Source organism: Mytilus trossulus, chromosome 8, assembly GCF_036588685.1.
Source record: "Mytilus trossulus isolate FHL-02 chromosome 8, PNRI_Mtr1.1.1.hap1, whole genome shotgun sequence".
Classification (NCBI taxonomy): Eukaryota; Metazoa; Mollusca; class Bivalvia; order Mytilida; family Mytilidae; genus Mytilus; species Mytilus trossulus.
Genome location: NC_086380.1, coordinates 79043681 through 79052610, shown reverse-complemented (window position 1 = coordinate 79052610; position 8930 = coordinate 79043681). Strand labels below are relative to the sequence as shown.

Genomic DNA, 8930 nt, shown 5'->3' with positions numbered 1-8930 from the left:
CTTGTTTAAAAGACTTACCAGCGACACTCAGATGAAAAAAGTTTAAGAGCCAACACAAGTACAAAATTGAAGATTACCCAGGAACAAAAGTTCAAAAAAGTTGTGACCAATACGGCCAGGGATCAGCCTTGAATAAGAACATCCTTATTATTAGAAATATTTTATACTTTTGCAGACAGTAAATTTTATAAAATGACTATATAATAGATATACGTAATTATACTGAAGTGGTGACTAGCTACAGAATAAAAACAGATACATTACAAAAATACACAGCCGTGTTAACCAAAGCCAGTTTCATGCACAAACGGACGTAACATTTGAATTTTAAAACGAGTTCCGCAAAATAAGAAAGAATTTGGATGAAATTCAAGATTAGATTTGTTTGACTTATCCAGTATTAACTTACATTTATTATTAACAGTGAAAATTACAATACTAATACAATATCAAATTGTATTAGTAATTAAATAATCAATTGTATTATCTAGCTAAGTCGGTGTTTCTTCTGAAACAATTAAGAAATGATAGTTTTTACCCTAAAAACTTCATTTATAATAGTTATAAAGAGTTGCAGTATATGAGGGATAACCATACATTGTCTCGAAATATCAATGATATTTGTACTCGGCTCGAAACAGGTAGAAATGCTCGGCACAGCCTCGCTTTCTACCTGCTTCAAAGTGTGAAGTTGATATTTACAGCCGACTCCATTAGGTGTGTAGACAAATGTAATTATCTCTGATTAGCTTGCGTACTATCTGAACCTTAAAGCCATTATTGATCCCTTTTGAGGTAGCCTAGTCCTACCACTAGAAGCCCGATTTCAGTCTGAAACGGCCATTTTGGTCTGATCACATCTTGATTGACTGGATTTACCGCTAGAGAAATTCGTCCAGATATTTCAGATCGTTTAGTCGCCGTTCAGATCGATAGCCTCATCAGGTAAATCAGTTCGTTAAGGCGTATCAAGACGGAAAAGACTGAATCGTCTAGCGGGTTGTTTAGACCCGTTAAGACCGTGTCAGACCAAAACAGACCATGGATACAAAGTTACGTCAAGATGTTGTCAGACCGTGTCCAGTCGTATTCAGATTTTAATCATTTGGACACAAAACGAGTGAAACTTTCCCATTGTTTATCAGGGGTTGCTCCCCTTTTAAAAATAAAATAAAAGTTAGAAAGAAGACGGTTTATGTTAACTGAAAGTCTACCACGTCCCTTTAATCATGTTAATTAAATAAAAAAAATATTCAGTTTGAATTCTTACTACATCCTTTTTAATATGTTTTGTATATATTTTAAAAAATAGCTCAAAGTCATACTGCTGAACAAACCGCCGCGAAATGACTAAAAAAAATCAACAGATTGCCGAAATAACATTTATTTATTGAATGTAAGCATCTGAACCTTTATATTAAAGGTTTACAAGTTATTACAATACATGTTTTTGCAATTACAGACTGTCGTGGGTGGTGAAAAATTTGTCATGTTGACGCAATAGATCATTTTTACACCCGTATTAAATAATTACGGATGTCGGCCGTGAACACACAGGCACTTGTCTCAGAAAATAATTTCCTATATACCTTATTATAATAAGGTATATAGGAATTTTTTTTTCTGAGACAAGTGCCTGTGCGTGAACACTTGAAAACGCGTGATCTTAATAATTATGTTTAATTAAATTTAAGATGTAACATTTTTTAATATTGTAAATGAATGCATTCATTTAACTTTTAATGTTGGCTATATAAATTGCATTTGAGTGAGGCAGGGAAAAATATATATATATAACTAGAATCTATGTCTTTTCTCGTTTTCCGTTTACTGTCATGCCATTGTCCGTTCATTTTTGCCAGACTCATGCGTTTGACTTTCCATCTTTATTTTTCACTTAGTCTATAATTCGAGAGCCTTTTATAAAAAAAATATTACACACCAGAAGACTTTGTTAAAAGATAAAGTTTGAATATTATAGCAGAAAAAGGCCAGTGTACCTGAAGTACATTTGAAGACCAGGTTATATATATTACATGAATACAGCATAATAAAGCTGGTTTAATTTGAATTACTATCCATTTGGGACATTTTCTGACGATAATTAATCAAATCTGACAAGTTTGATTAATCAAAGTGCTGGATAGCACCTGTGGAAAGTTTGCAACGGTAGATAGTAATATTTCAAATAGATTGTGTGTAGATTGCATGGTTAACTTTTTTTCCTACTTAAAAAAGAAAAAAACTTGATCAAGAAATAATTGTAACAGGATGCTGCTACGAAGTCTCCCAAACAAAGCTCTCAAAATTAGTCATTCCCACGGTCTAGTAAAGTGATATTCATGATTTGGGGGTGTGGATCTAGACAGTTTACAAGTTCTCAAACAGGCAGGAGGTAGGGTAAGAGTGGCCCTAGGGGACTAGCCTTTTATTTCATCTGATTTGTTTTATTATTCCGTACAAGAATATAATATGTTGTTTCAGTGTGGGGATTTCAACAGATTTCAAGTTTTCGAAAAGGGGGTGGATCTTGACTGTTTACAAGTTCTCGAACCAGGATGGGGTGGGTTACACCGAGGGACTTCCTTATATTTCACTTTATTCGTTTTGTTGTCCAATACAAGAATATTTATGATTAAGGGTTGGGGATCTCAACCGTTTACAAGTTCTCAAACATGAGGGGTTGGGGATGACTCAGAGGTACTCCCCCTATATTTCATTGGTTTTGTTTTGTTGCCCCATAAAAGAATATATATGGTTTAGGGGTGATCATCTCGACCGTATAAGTTTTCAAAAAGAAGTTGGTGGGGTCACCCCTGTGGACTTCTACTAGTATATTTCATTTTGATTTATTTTATTTTCTCATACAAAAATATATATGGTTTGTGGGTAGGGATCTCAACCGTTTACAAGTTATCAAATAACAAGTGGGAGTGACCCCTAGGGACTCGCCTTTTTTTGAATTTGATTTGTTTTATTGTCCAGTACACGAATATATATGGTTAAGGGGTGAGGATCTTGACCGTTTACATGTTCTCAGACATGAGGGGGTGGGGCTGACCCAGAGGGACACCCACTTTATTTCATTTGATTTGTTTTGTTGCCACATACAAAAATAAATATGGTTTAGGGGTGGGGATCTCGACAGTTTCTAAGTTTTCGAAAAGAAAGGGGTGGGATGACTGACCCCTCTGGAGTTCCTCTATATTTCATTTGATTTATTTCATTGTCCCATACAATAATATAAATGGTATATGGGTGGAGATCTCAACTGTTAATAAGTTCTCCAAAAAAAACAGGGGATGAGAGTGACCCCAGGGGACTCGCCTTTTATTTCATTTGATTTGTTTTATTGTAACGTATAAGAACATATAATGTTTAGGAGTGAGGATCTGACTGTTTTTAAGTATTCAAACATGAGGGGTTGGGTGAGGTGACACCATGGACTCAACCTAAATTTAATTTGATTTGTTTTATGGTCCTGTGATCATTACTGAAAACCATGTGTGTATGTCACTTACTGTTTTCTTCAAGTTTATAATTTATTATTGTTATTGAAAATTTAAAAAAAAATCCCTTAGAGTTCTTTTGGAAATTCCTCCCTTCTGTTGGCCCCTCAAAATACAAATAAATAGACCCCAAGAAGAAAAATAATAAAAACTGAGCAAAAACTTTGTTTATGAGTCTTAATAGCAATTAGTATAATTACGATTTTTGTTATAGTCCGATTTCTAATGCCGAATATATAAAAGGCCGAGTTTATTATAGTCCGAGTTTGTAGTGGGCCGAGATTAGATGAGATACCATGATACTTCCTATACTCTCGGGCTTTTACCTATTGAATAGAAATTTGTAAAAATCGTCACGTATTAAAGCGACGAAAAATGTTCATTCATGAAATAATTTAAACACGCTTTTAATTTTCTCTTCAACCGGAGGAAGGTAGTACTCCCGTTTGGTGGCACACATATATGGATCTGACGCATGTCTGAAGAATACCGATAAAATCATACCACGTAGAAACTGCTGTCTCGTGTGTGTATTGATTTTACTTTCCGCGTAGCGCAGATCCGCGAAGTAGTTTGTTCGTCTTTCAAATGAAGTTGAATTGTTTGATTTATCGATGAAATTTCAGTACATTTTTATTCAAGCGGTATGCTATTAAAATAGAAGGGCTCAAAATGTCAAAAGCATCTTTCTATTATTAGTTTTCAAACACCAGTACTACATTATCTAGAAGTAGGACACACTTCCTAAAGTAAGTTAGCCTGTCTCTTTTCCGTTTAGGTCGATGCCTTAAGAAAGTTTATTGCTATAGCAAGCTATAGCAAACTTTCCAAAAACGGAAAATAAGCCCGTAAACGATTTAACGTTACCGTACCCTCTTTACTTGTCGCATGTCGGCATCTTCAAATGGCAAATTTATTTTACACAAATTCGTTAACTTGACATGCCATGATGGTAGATGGACACTACAGCACAATATAAGCTGAGCTGGAAATTACAATTGGTGAGTAGAAATGAATAATATTTTAAAACATGCCTATCAGACATGAGAATAATCATTGATCCGGCCAAGAGTTTGAAGGAAAGATGTTTACATTTGTTACATTTGTGCATACAGGTATGAATTGACTTTCTAATACACCACATTCTTGTACATTAACTTGTTCAAAGGCAAAGTAAGAATTTGGGCTTGTAAAAAAAATTATTCCTGTGATTGGACCCCCCCCCCCCCTTTTTGGAAGATCAATGCATGATTTGAAAAAGGTACATATAAACTATGGTTTAAATCCTCCCTTTTAAAAAGGGCTGGATACACACCTGTTTATTGCCTAAACCATTGTGTGTATTCACAATGGTTTGGTTGGGGGGAGGGGGGCCTATTACCAGACCTAACCCCCTGATGGAGTAACCCTAGTCCAAATAATTATGACGTCTGGCAAGGCTATTTTTTTTTTCTGAGACGCCTTCCTAGGACGTTGTAGGAAGGCGTCCCAGAAAAAAATTTAAATAGCCTTGCCAAACGTCATAATTATTTGGACTAGAGTAACCCTACATATTCATATTTATTGTATGTTTAATAATGTATTGATAACTGTCACGTCCTAAACTTTGCATGAAATATCTGTCACTGGATTTTGTATAACTCATAACCAACCAATCTTCACATGTATGTTACAATGATGATGCACCTATTTATATAGCCACTGGTGGGTGATGTACAATAATTATAATTTATCACATATTTGTTATGAATACCTTCAAGGCTTGGGTTTGCATATGCAATAACCTCTAAATTGCCGGGGGCAAAAAAAAGAGTATATTGATATTGTGCCCTGATTCCAAATGATGTGACAGCATTGCGTCCTTAACGACAATTTTTTACACTTTTGTGATAAGAAATTTAAGATAATTTTCCAGGCATGTTTCATTAAATTGCAGGCGCGGATCCAGAGGGGGGTTCCAGGGGTTGGAACCCTTTCTCTTTTTGAGGATCAATGCATTTGAATTGGGACATGTAATTGGAACCCCCCTTTGTCCTGGTTTTCAAAATGGCTGGACTCTCCCCTGAATTGTTATCAATGATTTGTTTTGCTCTAAATTTTGTAGAACTTAAATATAACATGTTATAATCTATGCATACCATTGCTTTGTCATGTATGTAGTAATATTCTACAAATTCTATTTTGAAATAAAAAAGTATTATTAAAAAAATTTGTTGAATTATTATTACTACAAATATCACAAATCAAATACATGTAGTTACTGTAAATTCAGAAATTATTGCGAATTTTTCATTTTAGACTTAAATGCGATTTTAATTTTTACGATTTTGTGAAAAATCCTGTTTAATTCATATAAAATATCACAAAATGTGCGTTTACTTTAAGTTATTGCGTTTACAACTCAGTCGCATTTTTCGCAATAATAAAAACCTCACATTAATTTCTGAATTGACAGTAGTATATAAAATAGTATTAATGCTATTGACTTATTTAATTTTATACATGTTATAGAAGTCGCATGTAATTCAAGTTATAAATACTTAATTCTTAATGTAAATTTTTTTTGTAGATAAGATATCACATTGGTTTGAGCATGATTCCCAGCAAGATTATGAAGGGGCATATATATCATATATACATAGGAAATATATAGTGTCACTAAATTACTCTCATACGGTACCTCACCTCTGTAGCTGTAAATTGCGAAATGGTGGATTCATTCATAATTTTGAGTTACTTATTGCAATTGGAAATAACGTTAATAAAGCTAACAGCATTATGCCATGATGTTGATGGGATGTTCTGATTGGACAAAAAGGAAATTGTGAATTGAACAAATAGCAAACTTGAAATTCATAGGAAAAAAAGTAGGAAATTGGAATAATGAAAATTCATAGTTTCAGTGATTATCTTACAATCATCATGATCATTGTCAATACTACAAGTGCATCATCATGATCATATATATCTGAATTCACCTTGGATAATTATACATTTAAAATAAGAATTTGGATATAATAAGAATTTCTGTGCTGGCGTTGCTACTGTTGGCTTCATGTACCACCAGCTGGGAGTGTTAAACCTTTTTGACCTTTCGTGAGGGTCTGTCACGGTCCGTCACAATTGGTTAGTGTCATATATGCATGATTATGGAAGTTTCACCAACCTAGACAAGTTTTACAGCCCTGGCACGGTTGTTGGTTGCACTTAGAGTCAAATGACAGCTTGCTGTATACATTTGTAGTTCAAATAGTCTGAATGAATCTACATGTATGGTGACAATCTTCTAAATTACTGTTCATTCTGAAACTGGCATTTTATACTAGTACATGTAGTAGTCGAACATATTAAACAATACATGTACTTCAAAGTATCAATTTATTTTGTCTCGCCTTACATGAAAGTCATGAAAGTTGGTTGTATATATGCAAGAAATATGTATTACAGTCTTGGGGTGATGATGTAAGCTATTTTTAATAGAGCTTTAAATTTATGAAAGCTAAAAGAGCTGGTTCAGGGAATGAGTGTAAAATATACTGTTACATTTTATTACATGTAATTGGATACATTTTATTGTATATGAGTACCTTGCAAGGTCTACTTGTCTATCAGGTTAGGTTGACCTGACCTTAATTTTATTTCATGGATAATCTCAGTGATTTAGGTTATTTCAGTTTAATACAATGTTAACATGGTTAGGTTTGTTTCTCAGATACTTCGTAATGAAATTAGAGACTGGAAATGGGGAATGTGCCAATAAGACAACAACCTGACTACAGAGCAGACAACAGCAGAAGGTCATCAATGTTTGAATTGTTTCTCAGAAGCTGTAAGCTACATTGAACATGTTGGAAACAAACATAATTTTTGTTTTGCCTAAGGAGATATGGTATCAGGGGTGAATCCAGCCATTTAAAAAAGGGGGGGTTCCCAACCCAAGACAAAAGGGGGGGGTTCCAACTATATGTCCCCATTCCATGATCGTCCAAAAAAGGGGGGTTCCAACCCCCTGAACCCTCCCCCTGGATCCACCACTGGGTATGAATTTTGATGAGACGACTTGCATTACTTAAACTATAAACCATGTAGACCAAGTGATTTTCTTTTTAGTCACTATATAATAGGTCACTGCACACCCTTCAGCAAAGACCAAAAACTTAAACTTCATGATGAGCACCCTATAAATGGCTCTGCTTGGAAAGAGCTAGGCTTCTAACAGAGTTAATGTAAAAAATTCAGACGAGAACCCAACAGTGATGACAACTTGATTTATACTAGTATACATGAGCTACAAACAAACAAATATGTTATAAACAGCAATCAACAAAAACACTACAGACAAAAAATTCAGGGGAGACTATTTAAATATAAAAAAAGAAGATGTGGTATGATTGCCAATGAGACAACTCTCCACAAAAGACCAAAATGACATAAACATTAACAATTATAGGTCACCGTACAGCTTTCAACAATGAGCAAAGCCCATACCGCCTAGTCAGCTATAAAAGGCCCCGATAACTATAAGAAAAAGTAAAACGATTCAAACGAGAAAACTGACGGCCTTATTTATGAAAATAAATGAACAAAAACAAATATGTAACCAAGGATTTGTATAGTGTCTCACTATACAAATCCTTGATGTAACACCAAAACTAACGACAACCACTTAATAACAGGCTCCTGACTTGGGTTTATTTACTTTAATGTAAAGTAAATAAAATTAACTAATGTCTTGTACAAGTATTACCCTGACGTTCCGTGAAAATTGTTTTCAAAAATCTAATTTGTCCATAATTCTTTTATGTAATAAACTTATTTAAATAAATTCAGACCTTCACCTGTCTGATCACCAGCATGGCTAAAGGTATTACTCCCAGATGTATTGGCAGGTGACACCTCCAGGTATTCAAGCGATTTCCTGTCGGACTTGCAAGTTCATGCATCATTTCACTTCTGTCAGTGTACACGACCGAAAACTTGAATCTTTCCATTTTAAACTTTCAGGTGCATAGGTAATCATTTGATAATATACATCTCTGTCCTGCGTGTCCGATAGTGATACACTAGTCATTACTGTTTATAAATAACATTTCTGGTGTAAAGAATATTATTCATAAAAATTTAAATAATTCCAAAAAAGAGATTTGATAAAATAAAAATTTGCTTACACATTTTTTCCAATGGTAAATTTGGGGAAATGTAAGTACTCGTTGTCAAAAGTAAAGGCCAGTTTGAAACATACAAGAAAAATTGATTTAACAAAAATATATATATACGCACTTAACGACCATTCTTTTATACGCCTTGATAGAAAGTTACGGAACTATAGATAGTTGCAATTTAAAATAATATACATTTTTACATTTAACATAAGAAAGAAATAAAATTGAGAATGGAAATGGGGAATGTATCGAAGAGGAA

General features: G+C 34.1%; 1 long non-coding RNA gene across 1 annotated transcript; it reads left to right on the top strand.

The window, feature by feature from the left end:
- Window positions 1-4401: 4401 nt before the first annotated feature.
- On the top strand, window positions 4402-6879 carry LOC134681439 (uncharacterized). Its single transcript, XR_010100632.1, has 2 exons — window positions 4402-4510; window positions 6079-6879. It is a non-coding gene; the product is annotated as an uncharacterized LOC134681439 (long non-coding RNA).
- The last annotated feature ends 2051 nt before the right edge of the window (window positions 6880-8930 follow it).